The 22543-nt window shown below is 39.0% G+C and overlaps 1 long non-coding RNA gene across 1 annotated transcript in view; it reads right to left on the bottom strand.

The window, feature by feature from the left end:
- Positions 1–22000, bottom strand: part of LOC117068954 — a 220478-nt gene extending 198478 nt beyond the window's left edge. The window contains exon 1 of the long non-coding RNA XR_004431324.1: positions 21557–22000. This is a non-coding gene — a long non-coding RNA (uncharacterized LOC117068954). The remainder of the gene's footprint in view (positions 1–21556) is intronic.
- Positions 22001–22543: the final 543 nt, after the last annotated feature.

Here is a 22543-nt window from a genome sequence, read left to right on the forward strand (position 1 = left end):
CAACACAGATGCAACACAATGCAGGCTGGAAGGCCCAAGTGCTGATCAGCAGAAAGTCCTAAGCAACGCATAGAGAGGCATGATTGGCCTGGGTTTGGAGGGGTGGACTCTTTTCACTACTCTCCCTGTAGTGGCAATCTTGGGCAATCAGCCTTGTAATATTATAAGCAGGGGGGTGAGCAGTGGGGAGGTGGGAGAGGAACCAGAGGCAAAGTGGCAGAGTGTTGAGTCAGAACTGGCGAGAGAGAAGTTGACAGGCAGAAGACACTGAGGGGACAGAGTGAGGGCAGCCTTGTAATCTGAGCCTGGACACTAGCTGTACAGAGGAAACACATGGAACTAATAGAATCTGGAAGCCAGGAAGTTGAGGGAGAGGGAACCCAGCCCTGGATAACTCATTGCAACAGAGCCTGTAGGGCTGAAGTAGGGCTGCAAGATTTAGCAAATGAAAACACAAGATGCCAAGCTAAGCTTGAATTTCAGATGAACAATTAATTTTTTAGTTTAAGTATGTGCCATGTAATTTTGTCTGGCAACATGAGCCTAGAGAGAGCCATTAAAGGCCATTCAGCATAAAAACTCTATTCCTAGGCCACACATAGACAGAATTAGAATTCACTGGGCATTCTAAGTCATAACAGGGGACCTATTTACCACTTTCTTAATATGCTCATGCTTTCTCTTTCTCAGCTCTCTGCAAGGAATGAGCTTCTTCTATTCCAGCATGAGAGAGCTTGGTCATCCTTCAAGTTCCAGTCAAGGTTGAGAAATTGATTCATCTATCCCCACACTCAGCCTGGATGCTAAGAGCTGAAAATAGGTCCCCTTCCCAGGCAAATTGTTTGAATGTTCATTACAGGAACCTCCCTAAAGATGTATCAACTCTTTAATGGAAAACATCCATACACAATTTAACCCTAACATTCTTTGAAGCCATCACCCCAAAATTGCTATTTCCAATAATCCTCGTAATCCTTATCCAATCCTAATCAAGACCCTGTTCCTTTGGGGGTTATGGGGGAGCTTTCTTAAAATTTCCAGCTCTCAACAAATTCTGACCTTACTTTTCCCTCTCTGAGACATTTCCAAAGTTTGGGAGATGATGGTCTTCCTTACCAGGGTAAGCAAGAAACTCAGCTTTGTCTTATCAATAAGTTGTCCTGGTGATATGTGAGGAGCCAGCTGTTAACAAGAAGCAACCTCCTTTGGGAAGCCCTTCTGGTTAATTCCAAGGATAAGAAATCATTTCAGGCAGACCCAGAGCTCTTCATTAGGTCTGATCAGGTCCCTATAGCAAGCATCACAGGCTTCCTTGGAACGGAGTTATTAGTGAGGACAGCTGAACAGAACCAAGCACCCCATGGACAGAAGATCTGTTTGCTATAAGTCTATACCCTCCGTGGGAACCAAGGCCTTTACCTCTTTTTTTTTTTTTTTTTTTTTTTTGAGACGGAGTCTCGCTCTTTCCCCCCGGGCTGGAGTGCAGTGGCCGGATCTCAGCTCACTGCAAGCTCCGCCTTCCAGGTTCACGCCATTCTCCTGCCTCAGCCTCCCAAGTAGCTGGGACTACAGGCACCCGCCACCTCGCCCAGCTAGTTTTATGTATTTTTTAGTAGAGACGGGGTTTCACCATGTTAGCCAGGATGGTCTCGATCTCCTGACCTCGTGATCCACCCATCTCGGCCTCCCAAAGTGCTGGGATTACAGGCTTGAGCCACCGCGCCCGGCCGGCCTTTACCTCTTTCAAGAGCTGCTGAAACATCACTGACATGAGGCAGACTGATTAATAAAAGCGAACAAATGTATTTAACATGTGTACACAGAAACTTCAGAATGAAGACTCAACCCCTGCAACAAGGAACAGAAAAGTATATACCATCGTGAAGGTACAGAAAAAATGCAGGCTCGGCACATGGCCAAACACAGATTATTTTGGTAAATCAGGTTTTAGTGGCAAGCCAATTTACAGGAGGGAGAGAGCCTCCTTGGCCAGCAAAGGTGGCCTTGATACGTAGATTAAGCCTCATAGGTAGTAGCCCTCAGAAAGAATAGACAGTAAATGCTTCTTTTCAGACTTTTTTAGGTGTCAGACTCTCAGTTTCTCTCTCCTAATTCCTGGAAAGGCCTAGAAAGAGAAGGCCTGGTTGCATTAACGGAGATTCTCTACAAATACAAATTTCTCTCCCTTCTCTGCTACCTCTGTAACAGCCATTTCAAAATATGTCAAAGAAACATATTTTGGGCTAAAATATTTTTATTTCCCTTACTTTCCGGTATATCTGACCTACAAAGGGTAATCAATATACATGTATGAAAGAAAGGTTAAGAAGGAATTAAGAGAAATAGTATTTGATTGTAGTGAAGTCCTATAAAGAAAAATTTGTGCTGCAGTGGAAAATTATGCTCTGCTTGCAACAAACCAGTCTGGACTACCTAACTCTGATTCTAGGGGAGCTATTTACAACTCTGTAAACTGGAGATAACTTCTAGCAGTCCAAAATAATTCTTATGTATGGACATGCAAATCCTATCCAGTGCAAACCCAACTGATCTCTGTATTAGTCTATTTTGCATTGGCATAAAGGAATATTTGAAACTGGGTAATTTATAAAGAAAAGATAATCATTTTGTTACTAGGAGGTTCCTTGCTCCCAGAGCACCCAAAATTGTGGCAGACTGCTTCCAAAATGGCGGCGGGCCACTTCCAAGATGGTGGCAAGCCTCCTGGTCTCTGATCTGGGGCTCTTGGCCTCACAGATTCCAAGGAACTGAATCTTGGGCCATGCGGTGTTATAGCTCTATTAGAAGCCGTGCGTCATGGAAGAGAACCCTGGAACCCAGCAACTAGTGTTCAGCTCAATTAGGATGAACCCAGGCACTTAACTGTGCAGGAACAATGGTAAGCCTTTGGCCCGATCAGGAGCAGCAATGGGCACCTCGCTGGATCAGGAGCACAGCAGACACCCTGCTGAATCTGGAGGGATAGAAGTCAGCGGCGGGTTTGCCACAGCAGCGAACAGTAGTGGTGGATGGCGAGGGAAAGCTCAACTCAAGCGGTAACAAACATGGGCCAAAAGAGACTGCAGTTGCAAGATTTAACAGAGTGAGGACAGAGCGTCCATACAAAGGGAGGGGACCCAAAGAGGGAAACCATTGTTGGCTCAAATGCCTGGGTTTATATCCCGATCATTGTCCCTCCTGCTGTGCTCTCAGGCAATAGATGATTGGCTATTTCTTTACCTCCTGTTTTTGCCTAATTAGCATTTTAGTGAGCTCTCTTTACTATCTGATTGGTTGGGTGTGAGCTAAGTTGCAAGCCCCTTGTTTAAAGGTGGATGCGGTCACCTTCCCAGCTAGTCTTAGGGATTCTTAGTCGGCCTAGGAAATCCAACTAGTCCTGCCTTTCAATTTGGCTCATGGTTCTGCAGACTGTACAAAAAGCATAGTGCTGGCATCTGATTCTGGTGGAGCCTCAGGAACCTTACAATCATGGCAGAAGGTAAACAGGAACCTGTTACATGGTGAGAGAGGGAGCAAAAGAGAATGGGAGGGGTGTGACACCCTTCTTACAACCAGCTCTCATGTAACTAACAGTGAGAACTCATTCATTACCATGAGGGAGGCACCAAGCCATTCTTGTGAAATTTGCCCCTATGACCTAAACCCTTCCCACTAGGCCCCACCTGTAACATATAGGGACACACTTCAACGTGGGTTTGGAGAGGACAACTGTCAGAGGCATGTGAACCAGAGCAACTCCATCTTGAATAGGAGCTGGGTAAAATAAAGCTGAGTATTGGGCGGCAGTCCCAGATGGTTAAGGGATTCTAAGTTACAGGATGAGATAGGAGGTCAGCACAAGATACAGGTCATGAAGACCTTGCTGATAAAACAGACTGCAGTAAAGAAGCCGGCCAAAACCCATCAAAACCAAGATGGCAACAAGAGTAACCTCTGGTTGTCCTCACTGCTACACTCCTACTAGCACCGTGACAGTTTCAAATGCCATGGCAACATCAGTAAGTACCCTAGATGGTCTAAAAGGGGGAAGCATGAATAATCCACCCTTTGTTTAGCATATCATCAAGAAATAACCATAAAAGTGGGCATGGAGTCCCACTTTTATGTCTATGGAGTAGACATTCTTGTATTCCCTGATTTTCCTAATAAACTTGCTTTCACTTTACGAATCGCCCTGAATTCTGTCTTGAGCGAGATCCAATAACCCTCTCTTAGGACCCTCTTTTAGGGTCTGGATCAGGACCCCTTTCCTATACCACAACCATCCAAATGATATGAATGTCCCTCCCTTGATATGGAAAAAGCTAGTGTTGCCTCCAGTTGCACCCTCATTCCAATATTTCTGATCTATAAGTTTGTTATTTCCATTTTCATTTGAGCCAGTTATAAAATCTTTCTGGCTTTCTCATTTAATTAATGAGCTCAATAAATTTTTTAAACATGTATTTCTTTCTATAGCTGCATGAAAATTTTACATGTTTAAAAATTGCTTTTTCACATAGTCTAATTCTAATACAGGAAACACAATTAAGATTTTTAAAAATGGGGAGGTATGGAGGGAGGGAGACTAGGATGTTCTTTCAATGTTCCACTCAGCTGGACCCAACTTTAGAGGGGTTTCTTCCAGACTATAGCCCCCACACCTCCTTTATCTTAGAGCATTTACTTTAGAAAACTTTCTCAAGGACTTGGGAGCCATCCCTTTGAAATGTCATTATCAAACATGATAGGGCCCCTATCTCCTAGTCTTTGCAGGGTTGTAGGTGAGGGGGAGACAAGGGGCCTATTCTAGAAAAGTGCCCGTTAGCAAATGCAAGTGACCTAATCACATTGACCAGCCCCTCTCCGTCACACTCCAGCACTTGACAACTTGTCCACCTTTTGTTTCAGTGGAATTGAGTTCAATCTCTTTCCTACCGCAATAGTCTTGACCTCTATTGCAATAGTCTTGAATGGTCTTCTTTACCTGCTTAACACTACCCAGTGCAATTATTCTTAGATAAGAAAGGAAAGAAGGAAAAAAAAAAAAAGGAAAAACAAACAAACAAACAAACAAACTTAAGCAATAAAATCCCATTTCCATTTGCAAGATGAAAATAATGCATTTCAGTGAGTTTAATTAATTTGCAAATTCAGGATCTGTACCCAGATCTTCAGTCTGTATGAGACCTGTGCTTTCAGCACTCTCTCTCATGTTTAATCTTGTGTTCCGTCGATAGAGCAGAAATATCTCCTTGTAAGAGTTGCTCTCAATTTTTGAGTGTGCTTTATTCCTCCAAAACCCCCAGGCCAGGCTGTTTGTAGCCTTGGCTAACAGATATGCCAAGGGCCATACAACAGCTTTTCTTTGCTTCTGTGTTCTGTATGTCCAGAGGCAGGCAGAGGATGAAACATCTTGGATTGTCCCTGACTGTCCGAGATCTGCATTACCAGAAAGCCCTTTTCGGGATTTGTATTCTGGCCACGTGTGGAACTTAACTGCACATCAGAAACGTGCCGGTGATTGCAAGCAGCTCTGTAAAATACTTATTCAATATTAGCTTGCAATGTGTACTCCCATTAGGTAATGGAACTGGAGAGCTTTGGCTCAAAAGAAAAGAACAAGTGTGAGCATGAAAGCATTAGGAGTCAACTAAGTTTTCTGAATTTTTAAATCACAAAAGATATATACCAAACTCTCAAAATTAGAAACGCCATTACTTTTGCAGTCACTAAAGGAAGAAAACAAGGGATGAGGTCAACACTGTGGAGGTGACATTTTCTGCATTCACTTTTTATCTTTGCAAGAAGATATGATAAAAAAAATTTTCTTTGATGAAAATTAATCTAAAGATTGTGGATAAATTAAAATTCAACTGACTGGGTTTTTTTTTTTTTTTTTTTTTCCTACAAATGAGATCTTTGGGAGAAAAATACGATATTTTTATATGGGTAGCAGATTCATTTATTCACTTAACCAACATGCATTGAGGAAATTAGCTAGGTGCTAGGATATAGTGTTCTTTTTAATGATGCTGATTTATAATATAGTACAAAAGACAGCGATCAGTAAAAATTATCACATGGATAAATATTTACTTATGTATTTATTTATTTTGAGACAGAGTTTCACTCTTGTTGCCTAGGCTGGAGTGCAATGGCATGATCTCAACTCACTGCAGCCTCCGTTTCCTGGGTTCAAGTGATTCTCCTGCCTCGGGCCTCCCGAGTAGCTGGGATGACAGGTACACACCACCATGCCATGCTAATTTGTATATTTTGAGCAGAGATGGGATTTCACCTTGTTGGGCAGGCTGGCCTCAAACTCATGACCTCAGGTGATCCACCGCCTTGGCCTCCCAAAGTGCCGGGATTACAAGCAGAAGCCACCTTGCCTAGCCAGAAATTATCACATGGATAAATATTTAAATACAAGCTGATTTAAGACTCTGCAAATAAACAACTTGTCACTTTGATAGCACACAATAAGAGTTTGACCTCTGCTTCAGGCTTCCCTGAGAAAGTGACTTTTAGTCAAGAACCTTAGGGATGACTACAAGTTGACTAGGTAGAGGAGTAAAAGAAGGGGCCATGGTGGGCAACCATGTGTGCATACTGAAAACTAAAGCCGGACCACTGGCAGTTGCCAGACGAAGCAATGATTTATAGTTCAAATGAACGATTTTGGTCTTCCTCTCAAAAGCAATAGAAAGTCATGAGGGTTTCCAAAGGCTACCTTTTGCAAAGATTTGCTTTGGCTGCAGTTTGGAAAATGGTTTCAGACCAGGTGGAAGACTGAAAATCAAGGAGACTAGTTGGGCATTAGTGACCAGCTAGTCAGGTGAGAGATTCTGGTAGCTTGAATAGGAAGGTGGCCATGAATAGGGAGAGAAATGAACAACTCTGAATAACAATGAGATTTAAATTAGCACCCATTAAATAACTAAATCAAAGCCAATTAGAGCCCCTTCTGAAAAACTGCATGAGTGATGGGAATAGGCTGGCCAATGTGGTAGTTTGTTAGGGTGGGTGTGTTGATAAGCATGCTTTCTCATCTTTAGGCAGTTATTACTACATCACTCATTCTCAAACCCTTTCTCCCAAATTATCAAAGTCTTTCGTTAAGACCGGAAAAGGTATTTGTTGTCCATAATTATTCATCTCAGAATTGTCATTGAGGCCATGTGAGCAAAGTCCTTTTGCTCCAGGCAATTCAGAGAGACTGCAGAATCCTCCACTGAAATGGTATTTGCACTTATCCTAGCAAAAGGAAGGTATCAGTTTTTTCACTGTTGTTATAAGGCAGGTTCAAGCCGTGCAGTCTGTTTATCAAGTCGTAGAACTGTTCTAGTCCTGGAATTGTGTACCTTAACCTATGCTTTACTTTATAACTTTATCAAGTTGGCTAAGAGGTGGGATGTTTTTCAGAAAAAAAGTCAAAGGTATTGAATTAATTAAATATACAGAGAAGTGGCAGCTGAATGTGCCCATTGCTTGCTGGTATATGATGAGCTCACAATTCTAAAGTATTATGTTTTAAACTTTAACATGGAAATCATTTCCCAGCAATCCTAAATCCAGGATCTGGGATGGGGCCTAGCAGTCTTCACTTTAAACAATCACTCTGGAAGATTCTGACTCAGGTAGTCCTAGAAACACACATAGGAAATACTCTACAGCATAAAAGCCTCTTTTAATCCTCAGCTAAATTCAAGAAAATATCAGATGGTTCAAATAGGTCCAGTGACTCTATTTGAAATACAGTATTTGGGCTCATACAAGGCACCTCTGAAAATCCATCCTTTCTACAGATGAAATGTTTTCTGGGCACTGTGCTTTGCTTTTTTAAAAATTCTACACAGTATTACATACACTTCACTGACTTAACATTTTCTCCTCCATAAACTTCGACAAGTTGTTGATGCATTTCTGCACAGAAACATTTTTTTTTTTACTTTGAATAAAACCAACACTTCCTGCAGGGATTATGGGTTTAGGAGAAGAGATATTTTTTAAGTAAAAGAATTTCAAAATTGTAGCAAAATTAGTGCCTAGTGGTCCAAACTTTGCCTGTGATGAAGAGATGTGATGAAGAGATCAGGGTTCAGGGAAGGTGCTGGCTCCTGCCTACACCCCAAGACAATAGTAATGACTTCTCCTCAGAAGTGAAAAATTGAAATCCTATAAAATTGAAGGGATTAACCATCTATTAGGAATAAACTACCAGTTTGTCAAAACATCTGTTAACAGACACTAACTGCTGGATATGCAAGAGTTTCTTAGAAATTATCTTTGTGTCCTAAATAAGAGAAAAATAAACTAGTAATTAAAACATGGTCTACACACAGTGTGACTGTGGGCATTTGATAATCTTGCTAAACCTTGCTTCTCTTATTGATAACACATGAAAGGAGAAATAATTATGTTGAACAAATTTTTTATTTTATATGGATTAAATAACATTCACTATAACATACTTAGATGCTACTTAATTTCATTCTGTGGTTTGGTATTTTTGTTGTTTTATGTTGTCTGACTAGGATTAATAACATTAAAAGTCAGTTTCTTTCCTATACAATCATTTTAACTACTTAAATTTTATTATGGAGAAGATTCCATCTGCATAGCAATAAAAACTACAAATTACCTAAGAATACACTTATTTTTTTTAAAAAAAGGTTTAAGGCTATAAGAAAAAAACCATAAAGCTTTACTAAAGAAAGACTAAGATAAATTCAGTATTATAAATCTATCCATTCTTCTAAAATTAATAATCTCACCAATATCACATTGAATAGAACTCTCATAAAATCCTCAGGTGGTTTTTTTTATAATTTGAGACATTGATTCTGAGTCCATCTGAAAAAGTAAATGTAGAAAAAGCAGAAAAATTATCTTAATAAAGAATTTGCATTACCAGAATCACCATATAGGATGTAAAAGCCACAAGATTTTAACAATGTGAAATGGATGCAGGTATATGGATGCAGGTGTGTGTGTGTGTATATATATATATGTGTGTGTGTTTGTGTGTATTTTAATTTAAGCTAGTTTTAAAAGAGTATCTCATTTGCTCCTAAAACAAAACAAACAAAAAGACTACTACACTGTTGATAAGTATTTGGTCCCAAGTTTTGATGTCATGAAATTATCTTATATAAATAATTGATATATTTCCTATATAGAAAAATGCCAGAAGGTGCACTAAATATTATATCATTATGACATTATTTGTAATTGTAAAAAAAAAAAAAAAATTAGACACAACCCAAATACCTACAGATAAGGTGTATCTGAGCTTTTTTAGTATAGCTGAGAAATTGCCTGCTATATCTCACCTTCTCTCAGATAACAACGTAAGAGCCGGGGTAGGGGAAGCCTGAAAGTACTAGTGTATTAGTCTGTTTTCACACTGCTACAAAGAACTGCCTGATACTGGTAATTTATAAAGAAAAGAGATTTAATTGAGTCACAGTTCCACATGACTTGGGAGGCCTCAGGAAACTTACAATGATAGTGGAAGGGGAAGCAGGCAACTTCTTCACAAGGCAGCAGTAGAGAGAAGTGTGTGAAGGAGAAACTGTCGGACATATAAAACCATCAGATCTTGTGAGAACTCACTATCAAGTGAACAGCATGGGGGACTCTGCCCCATGATTCAGTCACCTCCACCAGGTCTCTTGCTCGACATGTGGGGATTATGAGGATTATAATTTAGGATGAGATTTGGGTGGGGACAGAGACAAACCATATCAACTAGGGAGTAAACAAAAGCCAACAGATATCAAGTCAAAACTTGCAACATCACAAGGTTAGTTGTTATTTTTACAACATAAGAGGTGAGAAAGAAAGCCTGAAAGTACTAGTATATTTGTCGGTTTTCACACTGCTATAAAGAACTGCCTGAGACTGGGTAATTTGTAAAGAAAAGAGATTTAATTGAGTCACGGTTCCAAATGGCTGGGGAGGCCTCAGGAAACTTGCAATCATGGCGGAAGGGTCAGGTCAATGTCAGCATAGCATGGGGCATCTAAAACTCCAGAGAAGAAAACCCACAGTTGCAGGAAAAGCATTTGATAAAATTTAACACCTACTTATGGTTAAATACTCTCAGCTAAATAGGAATAGAGTAAAACTCCACCAGTCTCACGAGCACATCTACAACAACCTGTATCTGGTATCCTGCTTTTATTAAAGATGCACAAAACTTCTACCCTACAGATACTGTGTAAGATTCCATAACAGAAAGGCAGCCTAGAACTCTGTCTGCATAAGAAAGCACTGCTGAGAGGAATCCAACACAACCTAAAGAAATAGAGTTATATACCCCTGTTACGGTTTGAAGATTCAATGTTGTTAAGGTGTCAGTTTTTCTTAAATTGACCTAGAGATTTAATGCAGTCCTACCAAAAATCCATGCAGTTTTTTTTTTTTAGAAACTGAAAATCTTGATTTTTAATTTTTCGATCATTTATGAAGTATACAAGTAAATGAAGAGGATTGAGAATACCCAAATACTTCTTTGAAATTAAGAGAATTAGAGAACTGACCTTGCCTGATTTTGAGACTTACTATACTGCTACCATAGTTAAAACAGTGTGGAACTGGTAACAGTCCACAAATAGACCAACAGAATAGCCTACAGAGTCCAGAAATAGACCCCTACATATATGATGTTTACATATATATTTTTTTAACCTAAGTGCCAAAATAATCCAACAATGAAGGGAAAGTCTTTTCAACAAACAATGATGGAATAAATGAGTATCCAGATAAGAAACAGATATTCCTCAACCCATACTTCTCATCATACACAAAAATATCACTGGAGTATAAGCATAGCCCTAAACCTTGAAACTAAAACTGTAGACTTTAAAGGAAAATATCTTTATGACTTGGGGGTAGGCAAAGTTTAGACAACCCACATGAAACAATAACTATAAAATCAAAACTTAATAAATTAGACTCCGTCAAATTAAATCTGCTTATAAGACACCATTAAGAAAATTGCTAGGCAAACCAGACTGGGAAAAAATATTTACAAAACATATGTCTGTCTGACCAAGACTTTTTATGTATTACATATATATTTTTTAATATATAAAGAACAGGTGCAACTCATCACTGAAATCCCAACAACCCAATTTTTTAAATGGATGAAAGACTTGAATTGTCATTTCACAAAAGGAGATACACAGATGGCCAATAAGGAGGTCAAAGATGCTTCACATCATTGGTCGTCAGGCAAATGCAAATTAAAACTACAATGAGCTACTGGTACATACCCACTAGAATGACTCAAATGAAAAAGACTGACAACACCAAATATTGCCAAGATTGTGATGCAGCTAGAGCTCTCATACATCGTTTGTGGGAATATACAGTCATACAACCTTTTAAAGAAAATTTCTGAATGTGCAAATACCCTATTACTCAGCAAACTAGGAAATTTTACTCCTAAGTATTTCCTCTAGAGAAACTAAAACACATGTCCACACAAAGGTTAGAACAAGAATGTTTGCTCACAGTGGCTTTATAGAAGCTCAGATATTCACCAACAAAGGAGTAGTATATTGATACAATAAAATATTCAGCAATAACAAGGAACACATTAACTCACTTAATGTGAATGCATCTCAAAAAACACCATTCTGATTAATAGAAGCCCTCACATAACAGTATAAACTCTGTGATTCCATTTATATAATTTCTAGATGAGGCAAAATTAATCTATGATTTTTCAAAAAATTGGAAGAGTAGTTACCTCTGGGTGGGGTTAACATTGGGAAGGGGCCTGCAGGAACTTTCTAGATTATTAAAAAGATGTCTTGATAAGGATTTGGGTTATACAGTTTTTTTGTTTTCTGTGGCTGTTGTAAGAAATTACCACAAACTTGGTGGCTTAAAATGATATAAACTTATTCTCTAACAGTTGTGGAAGAAGTCCAGACAGAAGTCTAAAATCAATTCCAATGCGCTGAAACCGGGTGTCCTAGAACAATGCCTCCTTGAGAAGCTCTAAGGGAGAACAGCCCATTTCCCTGCTTCTTCCAGCATCCCGAGCGGCATTTTTTGCTTTTTTAGCTTCAAGCCTGTATACCTAGGCTCAGGCCCTTTCCTCCATCTTTAAGACCTGTAAGGTAGCATGTTCAAATTTTCTCTATCCCTGTTTTTCTCCCTCTTTTTCTTTTTCTCTCCCTCTTTCTCTCTCTCTGCCTTCTTATGTCCATCCTTCCTCTTTCTCCTGAGATCATTACATTGCTTTCTTTCTTCTCTGTGTCTCAAACCTCTCTTTGCCCCTCTCTTATAAGGTCATTTGTCATAGCATTTAGGACCCACCCAGATAATTCAAGAAAACATCCCCATCTCAGGATTCCTAATCAATCATATCTGCAAAGTCTTTGGCATCTTAACATTCACAGTTTCCAGGGATTAGGACCTAATCCCCTGGATTAGAGGGAACTGTGTGAAGGTTACATAGATAAAGAAGCAAGTATAGCAAAATCTTAATGTTAGAATCTAGGTGGTGGGTATATATGTGATCATGATGAAACTCACCTAATTTTGCTTTATTAGAAAATTTTGAATGCATAGTTTGCAAAAATTTTATCCAATTCTGTAGGTTGTTTACACCGTTTATAGTTTCGTTTGCTCTGCAGAAGTTCTTTAGTTTAATTAGATCCCATTTGTCAATTTTTTGGTTTTTTTGCAGTTGCTTTTGACATCCTTTGTACAAAATCTTTGCCCAGGCCTATGTCCTGAATGGTATTGCCTAGGTTGTCTTCCAGAGTTTTTATAGTTTGGGGTTTTACATTTAAATCTTTAATCCATCTTGAGTTAAATTTTGTATATGGTGTAAGGAAGGGATCCAGTTTCAATCTTCTGCATATTAGCCATTTATTGAATCAGGACATCTTCCCTCATTTCACATGGACACATAGAGGGGAACAACACATACTGGGCCCTTTGGGAGGATGGAGGAAGGCAGGAGGGAGAAGATCAGAAAAAATAACTAATGGATACTAGGCTTAATACCTGGGTGATGAAATAATATGTACAACAAACCCCCATGACCCAAGTTTACTCAAGTAACAAACCTGCAGTTGTAACCCTGAACTTAAAAAAAGATAAAATTTTAGGTAAGTGCTTTGCCTGAAATTGTCATAATAATTGAAAAAACTCAAGGCATGTCCATTCTATAAAATAACACACAACTCTTTAAAAGAATGAGTTGAGTAGCATAATGTATAGCCCTATACATTTTTTGAAAATATCAAGTTGTAGAATAGATATAGTATACAAATAGGTAGCATATAATATATTGTTGGGGTCCGCGTGTTTCCTAAACAAAGGAATGAACACACAAGACAACACAAGACAAGACAAACATGGTGGCCACCCCGAACGACCCGCTCCACTTTATTTTATACAGTCGTTTGTGGAATGTTACCAAGTCACAAGACACATTGTTGTTTCTCTGACCTTTCCCTGACTTTCTGGATTTTCAAGATGTTTACACATAAACAAGCCCCCAGGGTCTGCTGTTTGCAGCTGGCTCCTATCGGGAACACCCTGTTTCGTTTACAAGAGCAGGACTTATCGGGAACATCTCGTTTGCGAGCACATAGTCCTCTACAATATATAGCTGATATTTTTGTGCGTGCAAAAGCCTCATAGGTATCACCAACTATCTCAATAAATGGATAAATAGAAATATACTCTTTCCCCAGATTATAAATAAAATAAGCAGTCTTCTTCATAAATCTTAATCCTCATTTAGCTTTTACATATAAAAGAATGTACACATCAACAATAGCTAATGATATATGCTAGTTCTTATTGAGGTCTCACTTTATAATAGGTACTTAGGACTAACCATGACCTGAGACATACCTAAAAGAAAGGCACCATCACTACCGATTGTGCAGATGAGTAAGCTCAACCAATAAAAGCTTCGAAGGATTTCACCTGGAGCTTCTATTTATCATTAAAGAATAATAAATCAATTTTCTATATACTCCTAAGTCTTTTTTGAGTACAAATTATTTGTTCCAGTTCCTAGTTGATCTCTCCTGAAAAAAAATTCTAAAACTTCAAAAATAAGAACTATACCCCAATCTGAAGTTCAAAATACTGCCCAAATATATGAGGCCCTAACCAGACATTACCCTGTACAGATGAAATATCTTTCTAAACCTTCTTTAACACCTACAAAGTTTAATACCTAACAAAATCTCGTGAAGATGATAAATATTTATTGTTTACTATGTACTAGACACTCTGCTTAATTTTTCACTGTCTCATTTACATATTGCAAAAATCTCAGGAAATAGTACCTTTATGATACCACTATTATTTCTAGTTTACAGATGAGGAAGCCCAATGTTCAGAAAGATTAACCAACTTGCTGAATGTCTCGCAGCTGGGACTCATGCTAAAGTCAGCCTAGCATTAAAGCAATACGCTGCACTGTCTCTTAACAACAGCAACAACAAAAGAGTCTACTATAAGAGGTACTAATGAAACTTCCTCAAGATTTTGAGTAACTCTCATACATCAGAGATGGATTTGGGTGGCACTAGAGATGATATTGTTTTCCTAAAAGTCTTTGCTCATCATTTTTATGCATTTCTGCTAAGGAAATCTAATTCATTTTTTCTTGAGATGAGTTAGCTATCTATAGAAGATATTTAATATTTATACTATATCCTACATTATTAGTGATTTTCCATATATATTGATATTTGGACCATGAATCATATATTTCATTATAACCCACACATCACAGCACATGAGAAAAACACTCAAACATATACAATCCTGATAATGATGATATCACTCAAACATACACAATACTAATGATGATAATGTCTAATATCTAACATTTTATTTCATGTTCCCACCATTTGCCAGATTCAAAACAAAGTGAAATGTCTTTTGGAGCAACTTGGATGGAACAGGAGGCCATGGTTGTAAGTGAAGTAACTCAGAAACGGAAAATCAAGCAATGCACCTTTTCACATAAATGGGAGCTAAGCTACAGAAACGCAAAAGCGGTATAATGGACTTTGGAGACTCTTTGCAGAAGGGGGAAGATGGAGGGGAAGTGAAGGATTAAAAATTATACATTGGATACAATGTATCCCACTCAGGTAATGGTGCACTAAAATTTAGAATTCAACACTATATAATTCATCCATGAAACCAAAAACCACTTGTAACACAAAGACTATTCAAATAAAATCAATAAAGTAGTTGATGCAGAAAAAAAAAGTTACATGCAGAACAGAAAAAAGTAAGTACCTGTGGAAAATATCTAGGTTTTTTTTCTTTTCACTCACTCTTCTTTTAACATACTATCCTAAATAGGAAGGAAGTATGTATTTAACAGCTTGAGTTTCTCCAATATCATTCTCCTAACTCTTAGAGAGACAAAAGTAAACATGAATTAGTTTCTTATTTTAATTACAGTTTAATACTAACAACACCTGTTAGCACTAAACTGAGAAACTTTTTTCCTCCTGATTCTCATCTGCTGATTTGAAATACTTTGGCAGTTTGTTTCTATAACAATTTCACTATCTGAAAAATATCTCAGTCTCAAAGTAAAAGTGATTTGATCACATTATGCCGATTTGTTTTCTCTCAGGTTTTAATATCAAGTTAGTATGTAAGGGTTTTTTCTACAATGAGAAACATGCTGACTATGTATAACTTATGTTCTTTTAATAGTTAATATAATTTAATCCAAAGCTATTACTAGCCTAATTGGGTTTACTTGTGCCTTGGCTTAAGGTCTAGAGCATAATAAACTTAAAGGTCTGAACACAGTGAGGTTAATTATGCTTAAAACCTGCAAAGCAGCAAGTTTTAGGTCCAGTACACACACACACACACCCCGCAAAAGGAAAACGAGTCAAAAAAATTCTTCCAACAAGAAGTGAAATCACACCTTCCTTCTCAGGTCTGTGTGCCGCCATAGCTCAGGTTATAATACAGCACTTGCTTTTTTCCCACCTCTTGGTAGAGTTTTCTGCCAAATTGTTTGTCCTTAAGGGCTATTCAGCTCACAGTTCTATGTTCAAAATGGCTCACCAGTGCCTATGAAATTAAATATAAACACCTTACTCAGGCTTCCAAGAATTCTCTAATTTGAACCCAATTTATCTGCACAATCTCATTGCCCTCTACTTCACTGCATGATCTTTAGCTTAATTAAGGTAGCTTAAGTATTGTGCCCTCAACACTCAAGCAACTTCCCACCTCTGTTACTACCCACCCCTTTTCATACTGTCCCAATTGCCTTTGGTATCCTCTTGATCCTCCTGTTCACCATTGTTCTGTAGTCTTGCGGGGGACAATGGCAGGGTAAGGCAGTCAAGAGCAGGACACAGTCACAGCCCAGCTCACTGGACCTCAGTGCAATGCCACTGGCTTGCTTTTTGATGGCATTTTATTTGCCTTGCATATACATTTTCCAAAAGCGAAGGTTTAACAGATTCAGTGGTTCACCATAAAATATAGAACTATCTTATAGGACACAAGTTAATGTCAAGGAACCTCAGAGGTAGTTAGCTTCCCTTGGGTCCAGACCATCAAAAATCTTTATACTGTGCATCAATCAGTCTTTCATCCAATCCACTGCTGTGGCCAAATGATTGGGCTGGGAGAGCAGAGTCCAACAGGAATGTGTGCAGGCATAGGCCAGATCAAGCCAGCAAAAGACACCTATAGCATGGCAAACATTGAAGACTTGTGGACTCCTTTCTGTCAAGTCCCCTTTTAGTGTCCCAGAGACAGATACTTCCTTATTTGTTAAGAAATGAAAATGGAGGAGAATATGGACTCAGCAATAAAAAGGAATGAACCACGGACACACATCATTGACGAATCTCAGAAACATTATGCGGAGTGAAAGAAGTCAGATACAATCGAGTACCTACTGCATGGATCTATGTATAAGACGACTTTGAACAGGCAAAACTAATCTATTGTGATAGAAATCAGAACAGCAGTTGCCTCACTGGGGATGCAGGGGTTGTCCGGGCAGAATCCTGCCAGACGGGAAAATGATCTGTGGTGATGTCAATGATTTACATCTTGATATGATATGAATTTCATAGGTATGCACATTTGCCTAACTCATCAAACTGTATACTTCAAATTTGTGTATTTCACAATGAGGACATTATTCTTCCATATTTAAAATGAGATTTGGAAAGTCAATAGAAGTTCTTATGCTGTTTTTCCCCATATGTAAATGAATTCTCTCATTTTCATTGGACTTTGAGGTGAGGAGCTGCATAGGGGTAGTCTCTGAAATCAGAATTTCTGGGTCCAAACCCCAGTTCTACCCGTTTCTGGCTTTATGACTTCAAAGTTGCCCAAGCACTCTTAAGTTTAAGGCAGTTTTATCCAAAGAACATTTATCATCATCATCATCATAAAAGCCTCACAGAATTATTGAAAAGATTAAATAAAAGAGATAATACAAATAAAATCTTAGATCTCAAGGACTAAGTATTCATCTATTAGCTAGAAGTGTCAATACCAGATTTAAGCACCTTAAAAGGTAAGGCTGTGCTTTCTTAGTCTTTTCGTTGGTCTCACCACACATTTCTGTGATCTGTGCTTCTCAAACACTGGGATGTATGTACCAGGGCTGTGAACAGTAGCTATGGAGGTTTTCCAAACTATATAAATATAACTTAATATTTCATAGAGGGAGGAGTGAAAACACCTTAGATATTATAAATGCATGACATATTTGTGGAATAGAATGAAATTCCTAGGTATGCTGAAGATAAAACAAGAGGGTTCAAAGTGGTTTCCAGACATTCCCCTAGTGGCTTTCTGTTATCCCCAGAACTGTCTTCTCTATTCTCCACTGATTTCAAGGTAAATTCAGTGGAGAAATATCAGAAGTAACATGATACTGCTGAATTCAGTCAAAATATATAGATCATTTGGGATTCATATTTGGAATATCTGCTAGCTCATATTAATTTATTGGCTTGACTGTATTAATCTACTTAATCTGTTAATTCCTTAAATTTCAAACAAGTAGCAATTCAATTATCCCATGAATGCAGGAACAATGTTGTGCACTTTGTATATTTTTTAAAAATTAATTTTAAAAAGGAAGTGTCAACAAGAAGTAGTGAATGGAGCCAATATGTCATTGCCTGGGTTCTTTTGCAAAGTGGCTGTCCATTAATGTTTGATCATATGACAGATGTGATCCACTAGCAATGTTGTCCAAATGGCAAGTTCCGTCAGTGAAGACTTTCAGGGAACAGAATGCTGAGAACCCATTGGTTCTTAGTGCTCTCAAAATTCATCCTGATTTAGCATCAGGTGTTGTGAACACTGTACACATGAATGCTATGCACCGATCTGCAAAACAACTCCTAAAATACTAAAAACAAACAACTCTCAGTACAATAGGATTATTTTTTAAGCAATATGTTTCTTAGGGAGATAAGGACTGGGGCCCTTTTGGGAATTCTATTTTACATAGATGGAAACTGCCAAGATATGAAGCCTTGAGAAAACAACAGCTTTTGGGTTAGCTTAGCGTATATGCTCCCTGAATCCCAATACAAGAGCTCAGAATGGGCATCTGCTTAAGCACCCTGAATTGCTGTGTGTGCACTCCTATAACATGCAGACACACACTCCTGCCTGGGCTGATCATCGTTCAGCACCATCTGCTTGACAGTCATTGGGTTTCCAAGTCATGCATGTAGATCCTTTACTTTCAAGCGTAATTGTTGATTTCCACACCCAGCCTTCCTTCGTCTGCAGCCATTTCTTCCTTAATTGGCACAATCATTCTCCAAGTATTCATTGACCTCCCACTATCTACAGCACAGCTTAGAAGTTAAAAGCACAGACTCCAGAATCAGACTCCCTAGATTTGATCCTGTACCATTTCCTAGCTTTCTGACCTTGGTCAATTCCCTTAACCCTTCTGTACCTGTTCTTCGTCTATAAAATGGGTCTGATAATTCTTAACACACAGAATGTTGTGAGCATTAAATGTGTTAACATACACAAAGCACTGTGTTTTGGCTAGCATACGGCAAACACCCGATAACTATTGCTGTTCCTGTTGTTGTTGTGTAGTCGGGCACTGATACTGAGGACATAGCCGTGAGCAAGACCGACTCTGCCTTACTCCTAGAGGGGCTTGTGGTCTACTATGGAGAACAAACCACTTAAAAAATTAAGTGAATAAAGGGTATGTCAAGGAAAGACAAAACAGAAGTACACAGGAAGAGCACCTAAAACAATTAGTCAATACTCTTTACATACAGCTTCTTCCCCCAGTCTATGAAAGACATTTGTAGGAAAAGCAAGAAGACAAGACATATCTTTGTGATTTAGCTGCTATAGGAGTAACCTATAAAGCACATAGAAAACATGAGCACTAAGTCATGGAGAGATGGCTGGGAACTTCAGCTACAACAGTGGTTCTCCATGGGGTACTTTTCCCAGGTGACATGTGGCAATGTCCAGACATTTTTGCTTGTCACAGTGTGGGAGTGGGGGAGTTTAGCATCTAGCAGGCAGAGGTCAGGGGAGGTGCTCAACCTCCTGCAAACACAGGACAGCCCACAACAAAGAATTATTCAATTGATGTCACTAGTGCCAAAAATGAGAAACTCTAGCCTAGAAGGAGAGACTGGATTTTGATGAGTTTACAGGACAGAATGTAGGTCTGCTTTTGTGTCTGCTTGTCTAAATACATATTATATACATCGATGTCTCCATCATTCAGACTGAAATTGCATTCATTTTAATATGCCACTCTGGAACAAACCTGTGGTAAATATTTACAGCTGTTTTCTACCTCTATTAAAGGCTATGAACAAATACTTTTTTTAAAAAAAGTGACATTGTCTTACACCAATTTGCATAACCTACTGCAAATCATCCCTGGCCCTCCTGGACTATGCCATGGTCTCTTTCACATAGTTTGTGTTTCAAGTAGACAAAAGTTTAAGGGGATAAACATCAGGAGTTGAAGTGACAGCCCGTTAAGTAGCTATTAGATTTGAACTTTCTCCCCAGGATTCTATAGTAAATGCTTAAATATATTGTTATATAGAGGCCTAAATTGCACATAAAAATAATTCCAAGTACTCTACTTAACTTTGATTTTAAATGTAGCTTACCAATTGCTTAAATTAAACAGATATTTTATCAGCTGGGGTTCCTATTAATTATGCTGTTCCTCTTACTAAAAATTGTTCACTGAAGTATGTTCCAATTTCTGTAAAACAATGAAACATTTTTTCACGTTTTTATTTTTAGAATGAACTGCGCAATGAAAAACACATGAATATACCCTGTTAAAATAAGTATTTATCTTGGAAAGGCAAATTTATGGTTTCTGTAAAGCTAGATTTAAGTACATCAAGCCTTTTAAACTCAATGACTGACTGACGGTCTGTGTAAGAAACCACCCATCCAAGTGGTAGAGCTCATTTAAGTATTTACAACTGTGTCTTTTTGCAGTAACTGATTTGGGGACTACTTTTCCCTTTGTTATTTTGTGGAAAGTGTCAATGTTAAGCACTGGGGCCAATATTCATTAAATTGTGAATACAGCTTTAAATGGATATAATCTTTCTTTGTCAATATTAGCTCAATAAAGCTGGGAAAGAAAACTAAAACAAAGTCAAATGAATAAAAACCTAATGTAAACTATGGACCTTGGGTAACAATAAGGTGTCAATGTCAATTCATCCACTGTGACAAGTGTACCCCTCTGGTATGGGGGCTGACAGTGGGGGAGGCTGTGCATCTGTGGGGAAATGGGGGCAGAGGGTGTATGGGAACCTTTTGTACTTTTTTTTTGTTTTTTGGGTTTTTTTTTTTTTTTTTTTGAGACAGAGTCTTACTCTGTTGCCCAGGCTGGAGTACAATGGCCGGATCTCAGCTCACTGCAATCTCTGCCTCCCAGGTTCAAGCAAGTCTCCTGCCTCAGCCTCCCATGTAGCTGAGATTGTAGGCACATGCCACTACGCCTGGCTAATTTTTTGTATTTTTAGTAGAGACGGGGTTTTCCCATGTTGGCCAGGCTAGTCTCAAACTCCTGACCTCAGGTTATCCACCCTCCTCGGCCTCCCAAAGTGCTGGGAATACAGAAGTGAGCCACCACACCCGACCAATTTTGTAGTAAACTTAAAACTGCTCTAAAATATAAACCTAAAAAACAACTATCAAAAACACTGTAAGAAAAGCAGATTAGTAAACTCATAGAATATTAGTGTTGAGAGAGCCTTGGGAATAATTTAGTTTCGTATACTCAGTGTATAAGCAGGGAAATCAAGGCCCAGAGACGGGCTATGCCTTGCACTCAGCAATATGATGAGTTCATGGTAAACTAAAAACATCTGAGATAGAAAAATTCTCCCATGGCCCTCAGTGAGGCCCTTGTTTCATCCCTTCCCCTATGAACATGGTAGAATAATGCAAAAAGTTCTTAGGTCTAGCCCAGTGAGATAGAACGCCCACGCAAGTCTGGCAAAGCAGACCTGTCACTCACAGATCAACAGCAAGGATAAATGGAAGTCTAGGAGCCATGGCGAAACTATCCTCCAAGGCTCAGGAAAGCAGCTTCGGACAGATGGAGTCTCATCTGCGCATGCCCCGCATCGCATCACAGCTGAGAAAGCCCAGCCCTGCTCTGGATTTATATATCCTGGGCAGCACCTGGCTCCATGAGCCCACGTGCTGCAGAACACCCTGTTCTAGGAAGAATGCAGACATAGCCTGGGTTGTTCCGCCCCCTTCCTCCTTATCTCAGGGTGCTACATTCTCAGTACATTCTAGAGTTATTCTGAGAACTACAAACAGGAGGTGGGAAAGCTAGGTCCGCCAAGGTCATCCAGGAATCCGCTCTCCTCCAAGTAATACTCCCTTGATTAGACTACATTATATGAAAAGGTCAAAGGATATATTTGTAGACATAATTAAAAATCCTAATTGGTTAACTTTAATTAAAAGGGAGACTATCCTGGGTGACCCTGCCTGAATCAGGAACGCCCAGTCAAGGAGGGTGCAGCGGTCAGAGACTTAGAGGAGTAGAGATGAAAACTGTCCTGTTTGGGGCAATTCCACACAACAGGAAACAGTGGGTGGCCTCTGGGAGCTGTGGGATTCAGTTTTACAATAGAAAGGAGCTAAATTTTTCCACCAGTGAGCTTGGAAGAGGACCCCAAGCCTCAGATGCGTGTGCAGCCATGGCTAGCACCTGATTTCAATCTGGTGCGGTTCCAAGCACGAGAATCAGCTGTGTACCCAGACTCCTGATCTATGGAGACTGATATAATAAATGAGTGTTGTTTTAAGTCACTAAATTTGTGGTAAAGCATATACCGCAGAAAATTAATACAATAACCTTGATCTGATTTTCCACATTTATGACTGCCTCCCTCCCATCTCTGGGCCAGACCATTCTTAGAACCTTTGAGATGATACGGACATTTCAAGACACAAATTAACAAGGGGCAAGCCAAGGAGTTTCACATGC

Source organism: Trachypithecus francoisi, unplaced genomic scaffold (assembly GCF_009764315.1).
Source record: "Trachypithecus francoisi isolate TF-2019V2 unplaced genomic scaffold, Tfra_2.0 Lachesis_group21, whole genome shotgun sequence".
Taxonomy (NCBI): Eukaryota; Metazoa; Chordata; class Mammalia; order Primates; family Cercopithecidae; genus Trachypithecus; species Trachypithecus francoisi.